We start from the raw sequence: 6,372 nt of genomic DNA on the forward strand, positions 1-6,372 counted from the left end.
CTTGCTATGGTGGAGGTGATGCTTGCTATGGTGGAGGTGATGCTTGCTATGGTGGAGGTGATGCTTGCTATGGTGGAGGTGATGCTTGCTATGGTCGAGGTGATGCTTGCTATGGTGAAGGTGATGCTTGCCATGGTGAAGGTGATGCTTGGTATGGTGAAGGTGATGCTTGGTATGGTGAAGGTGATGCTTGGTATGTTGAAGGTGATGCTTGGTATGGTGAAGGTGATGCTTGGTATGGTGAAGGTGATGCTTGGTATGGTGAAGGTGATGCTTGGTATGGTGAAGGTGATGCTTGGTATGGTGAAGGTGATGCTTGGTATGGTGAAGGTGATGCTTGGTATGGTGAAGGTGATGCTTGGTATGTTGAAGGTGATGCTTGGTATGGTGAAGGTGATGCTTGGTATGGTGAAGGTGATGCTTGGTATGGTGAAGGTGATACTTGGTATGGTGAAGGTGATACTTGGTATGGTGAAGGTGATACTTGGTATGGTGAAGGTGATGCTTGCTATGGTGAAGGTGATGCTTGCTATGGTGAAGGTGATGCTTGCTATGGTGAAGGTGATAGTTGGTACGGTGAAGGTGATACTTGGTACGGTGAAGGTGATACTTGGTACGGTGAAGGTGATACTTGGTATGGTGAAGGTGATGCTTGCTATGGTGAAGGTGATGCTTGCTATGGTGAAGGTGATGGTTGCTATGATGAAGGTGATAGTTGGTACGGTGAAGGTGATAGTTGGTACGGTGAAGGTGATACTTGGTACGGTGAAGGTGATGCTTGGTACGGTGAAGGTGATGCTTGGTATGGTGAAGGTGATGCTTGCTATGGTGGAGGTGATGCTTGCTATGGTGAAGGTGATGCTTGGTATGGTGAAGGTGATGCTTGCTATGGTGGAGGTGATGCTTGCTATGGTGAAGGTGATGCTTGGTATGGTGACGGTGATGCTTGGTATGGTGAAGGTGATGCTTGCTATGGTGGAGGTGTTGCTTGGTATGGTGAAGGTGATGCTTGGTATGGTGAAGGTGATGCTTGCTATGGTGGAGGTGATGCTTGCTATGGTGAAGGTGATGCGTGGTATGGTGAAGGTGATGCTTGGTATGGTGAAGGTGATGCTTGGTATGGTGAAGGTGATGCTTGCTATGGTGAAGGTGATGCTTGGTATGGTGAAGGTGATGCTTGGTATGGTGAAGGTGATGCTTGGTATGGTGAAGGTGATGCTTGGTATGGTGAAGATGATGCTTGGTATGTTGAAGGTGATGCTTGCTATGGTGGAGGTGATGCTTGCTATGGTGAAGGTGATGCTTGGTATGGTGAAGGTGTTGCTTGGTATGGTGAAGGTGATGCTTGGTATGGTGAAGGTGATGCTTGGTTTGGTGAAGGTGATGCTTGGTATGGTGAAGGTGATGCTTGGTATGGTGAAGGTGATGCTTGGTATGGTGAAGGTGATGCTTGGTATGGTGAAGGTGATGCTTGGTATGGTGAAGGTGATGCTTGGTATGGTGAAGGTGATGCTTGGTATGGTGAAGGTGATGCTTGGTATGGTGAAGGTGATGCTTGGTATGGTGAAGGCGATGCTTGCTATGGTGGAGGTGATGCTTGCTATGGTGGAGGTGATGCTTGCTATGGTGGAGGTGATGCTTGCTATGGTGGAGGTGATGCTTGCTATGGTGGAGGTGATGCTTGCTATGGTGGAGGTGATGCTTGCTATGGTGAAGGTGATGCTTGGTATGGTGAAGGTGATGCTTGGTATGGTGAAGGTGATGCTTGGTATGGTGAAGGTGATGCTTGGTATGTTGAAGGTGATGCTTGGTATGGTGAAGGTGATGCTTGGTATGGTGAAGGTGATGCTTGGTATGGTGAAGGTGATGCTTGGTATGGTGAAGGTGATGCTTGGTATGGTGAAGGTGATGCTTGGTATGGTGAAGGTGATGCTTGGTATGTTGAAGGTGATGCTTGGTATGGTGAAGGTGATGCTTGGTATGGTGAAGGTGATGCTTGGTATGGTGAAGGTGATACTTGGTATGGTGAAGGTGATACTTGGTATGGTGAAGGTGATACTTGGTATGGTGAAGGTGATGCTTGCTATGGTGAAGGTGATGCTTGCTATGGTGAAGGTGATGCTTGCTATGGTGAAGGTGATAGTTGGTACGGTGAAGGTGATACTTGGTACGGTGAAGGTGATACTTGGTACGGTGAAGGTGATACTTGGTATGGTGAAGGTGATGCTTGCTATGGTGAAGGTGATGCTTGCTATGGTGAAGGTGATGGTTGCTATGATGAAGGTGATAGTTGGTACGGTGAAGGTGATACTTGGTACGGTGAAGGTGATACTTGGTACGGTGAAGGTGATGCTTGGTACGGTGAAGGTGATGCTTGGTATGGTGAAGGTGATGCTTGCTATGGTGGAGGTGATGCTTGCTATGGTGAAGGTGATGCTTGGTATGGTGAAGGTGATGCTTGCTATGGTGGAGGTGATGCTTGCTATGGTGAAGGTGATGCTTGGTATGGTGACGGTGATGCTTGGTATGGTGAAGGTGATGCTTGCTATGGTGGAGGTGTTGCTTGGTATGGTGAAGGTGATGCTTGGTATGGTGAAGGTGATGCTTGCTATGGTGGAGGTGATGCTTGCTATGGTGAAGGTGATGCTTGGTATGGTGAAGGTGATGCTTGGTATGGTGAAGGTGATGCTTGCTATGGTGAAGGTGATGCTTGGTATGGTGAAGGTGATGCTTGGTATGGTGAAGGTGATGCTTGGTATGGTGAAGGTGATGCTTGGTATGGTGAAGATGATGCTTGGTATGTTGAAGGTGATGCTTGCTATGGTGGAGGTGATGCTTGCTATGGTGAAGGTGATGCTTGGTATGGTGACGGTGATGATTGGTATGGTGAAGGTGATGCTTGCTATGGTGGAGGTGATGCTTGCTATGGTGAAGGTGATGCTTGGTATGGTGACGGTGATGCTTGGTATGGTGAAGGTGATGCTTGCTATGGTGGAGGTGATGCTTGGTATGTTGAAGGTGATGCTTGCTATGGTGGAGGTGATGCTTGCTATGGTGAAGGTGATGCTTGGTATGGTGATGGTGATGATTGGTATGGTGAAGGTGATGCTTGCTATGGTGGAGGTGATGCTTGCTATGGTGAAGGTGATGCTTGGTATGGTGGAGGTGATGCTTGCTATGGTGAAGGTGATGCTTGGTATGGTGAAGGTGATGCTTGCTATGGTGGAGGTGATGCTTGCTATGGTGAAGGTGATGCTTGGTATGGTGAAGGTGTTGCTTGGTATGGTGAAGGTGATGCTTGGTATGGTGACGGTGATGATTGGTACGGTGAAGGTGATGCTTGGTATGGTGAAGGTGATGCTTGCTATGGTGAAGGTGATGCTTGGTATGGTGACGGTGATGCTTGGTATGGTGAAGGTGATGCTTGCTATGGTGGAGGTGATGCTTGGTATGTTGAAGGTGATGCTTGCTATGGTGGAGGTGATGCTTGCTATGGTGAAGGTGATGCTTGGTATGGTGATGGTGATGATTGGTATGGTGAAGGTGATGCTTGCTATGGTGGAGGTGATGCTTGCTATGGTGAAGGTGATGCTTGGTATGGTGGAGGTGATGCTTGCTATGGTGAAGGTGATGCTTGGTATGGTGAAGGTGATGCTTGCTATGGTGGAGGTGATGCTTGCTATGGTGAAGGTGATGCTTGGTATGGTGAAGGTGTTGCTTGGTATGGTGAAGGTGATGATTGGTATGGTGAAGGTGATGTTTGGTATGGTGAGGGTGATGCTTGGTATGGTGAAGGTGATGCTTGGTATGGTGAAGGTGATGCTTGCTATGGTGAAGGTGATGCTTGGTATGGTGACGGTGATGCTTGGTATGGTGAAGGTGATGCTTGCTATGGTGGAGGTGATGCTTGGTATGTTGAAGGTGATGCTTGCTATGGTGGAGGTGATGCTTGCTATGGTGAAGGTGATGCTTGGTATGGTGATGGTGATGATTGGTATGGTGAAGGTGATGCTTGCTATGGTGGAGGTGATGCTTGCTATGGTGAAGGTGATGCTTGGTATGGTGGAGGTGATGCTTGCTATGGTGAAGGTGATGCTTGGTATGGTGAAGGTGTTGCTTGGTATGGTGAAGGTGATGCTTGGTATGGTGAAGGTGATGCTTGGTATGGTGAAGGTGATGCTTGGTATGGTGAAGGTGATGCTTGGTATGGTGAAGGTGATGCTTGGTATGGTGAAGGTGATGCTTGGTTTGGTGAAGGTGATGCTTGGTATGGTGAAGGTGATGCTTGGTATGGTGAAGGTGATGCTTGGTATGGTGAAGGTGATGCTTGGTATGGTGAAGGTGATGCTTGGTATGGTGAAGGTGATGCTTGGTATGGTGAAGGTGATGCTTGGTATGGTGAAGGTGATGCTTGGTATGGTGAAGGTGATGCTTGGTATGTTGAAGGTGATGCTTGGTATGGTGAAGGTGATGCTTGGTATGGTGAAGGTGATACTTGGTATGGTGAAGCTGATACTTGGTATGGTGAAGGTGATACTTGGTATGGTGAAGGTGATACTTGGTACGGTGAAGGTGATGCTTGGTATGGTGAAGCTGATACTTGGTATGGTGAAGCTGATACTTGGTACGGTGAAGGTGATACTTGGTACGGTGAAGGTGATACTTGGTACGGTGAAGGTGATACTTGGTACGGTGAAGGTGATGCTTGGTACGGTGAAGGTGATGCTTGGTACGGTGAAGGTGATGCTTGGTACGGTGAAGGTGATGCTTGGTACGGTGAAGGTGATGTTTGGTACGGTGAAGGTGATGCTTGCTATGGTGAAGGTGATGCTTCCTATGGTGAAGGTGATGCTTGCTATGGTGAAGGTGATGCTTGGTATGGTGAAGGTGATGCTTGGTTTGGTGAAGGTGATGCTTGGTATGGTGAAGGTGATGCTTGGTATGGTGAAGGTGATGCTTGGTATGGTGAAGGTGATGCTTGGTATGGTGAAGGTGATGCTTGGTATGGTGAAGGTGATGCTTGGTATGGTGAAGGCGATGCTTGGTATGGTGAAGGTGATGCTTGGTATGGTGAAGGCGATGCTTGCTATGGTGGAGGTGATGCTTGCTATGGTGGAGGTGATGCTTGCTATGGTGGAGGTGATGCTTGCTATGGTGGAGGTGATGCTTGCTATGGTGGAGGTGATGCTTGCTATGGTGGAGGTGATGCTTGCTATGGTCGAGGTGATGCTTGCTATGGTGAAGGTGATGCTTGCTATGGTGAAGGTGATGCTTGGTATGGTGAAGGTGATGCTTGGTATGGTGAAGGTGATGCTTGGTATGTTGAAGGTGATGCTTGGTATGGTGAAGGTGATGCTTGGTATGGTGAAGGTGATGCTTGGTATGGTGAAGGTGATGCTTGGTATGGTGAAGGTGATGCTTGGTATGGTGAAGGTGATGCTTGGTATGGTGAAGGTGATGCTTGGTATGTTGAAGGTGATGCTTGGTATGGTGAAGGTGATGCTTGGTATGGTGAAGGTGATGCTTGGTATGGTGAAGGTGATACTTGGTATGGTGAAGGTGATACTTGGTATGGTGAAGGTGATACTTGGTATGGTGAAGGTGATGCTTGCTATGGTGAAGGTGATGCTTGCTATGGTGAAGGTGATGCTTGCTATGGTGAAGGTGATAGTTGGTACGGTGAAGGTGATACTTGGTACGGTGAAGGTGATACTTGGTACGGTGAAGGTGATACTTGGTATGGTGAAGGTGATGCTTGCTATGATGAAGGTGATGCTTGCTTTGGTGAAGGTGATGGTTGCTATGATGAAGGTGATAGTTGGTACGGTGAAGGTGATACTTGGTACGGTGAAGGTGATACTTGGTACGGTGAAGGTGATGCTTGGTACGGTGAAGGTGATGCTTGGTATGGTGAAGGTGATGCTTGCTATGGTGGAGGTGATGCTTGCTATGGTGAAGGTGATGCTTGGTATGGTGAAGGTGATGCTTGCTATGGTGGAGGTGATGCTTGCTATGGTGAAGGTGATGCTTGGTATGGTGACGGTGATGCTTGGTATGGTGAAGGTGATGCTTGCTATGGTGGAGGTGTTGCTTGGTATGGTGAAGGTGATGCTTGGTATGGTGAAGGTGATGCTTGCTATGGTGGAGGTGATGCTTGCTATGGTGAAGGTGATGCTTGGTATGGTGAAGGTGATGCTTGGTATGTTGAAGGTGATGCTTGGTATGGTGAAGGTGATGCTTGCTATGGTGAAGGTGATGCTTGGTATGGTGAAGGTGATGCTTGGTATGGTGAAGGTGATGCTTGGTATGGTGAAGGTGATGCTTGGTATGGTGAAGATGATGCTTGGTATGTTGAAGGTGATGCTTGCTATG

This window comes from Amblyomma mixtum, unplaced genomic scaffold (assembly GCF_055824585.1).
Source record: "Amblyomma mixtum isolate Tamu unplaced genomic scaffold, ASM5582458v1 scaffold_15, whole genome shotgun sequence".
NCBI classification, from domain to species: Eukaryota; Metazoa; Arthropoda; class Arachnida; order Ixodida; family Ixodidae; genus Amblyomma; species Amblyomma mixtum.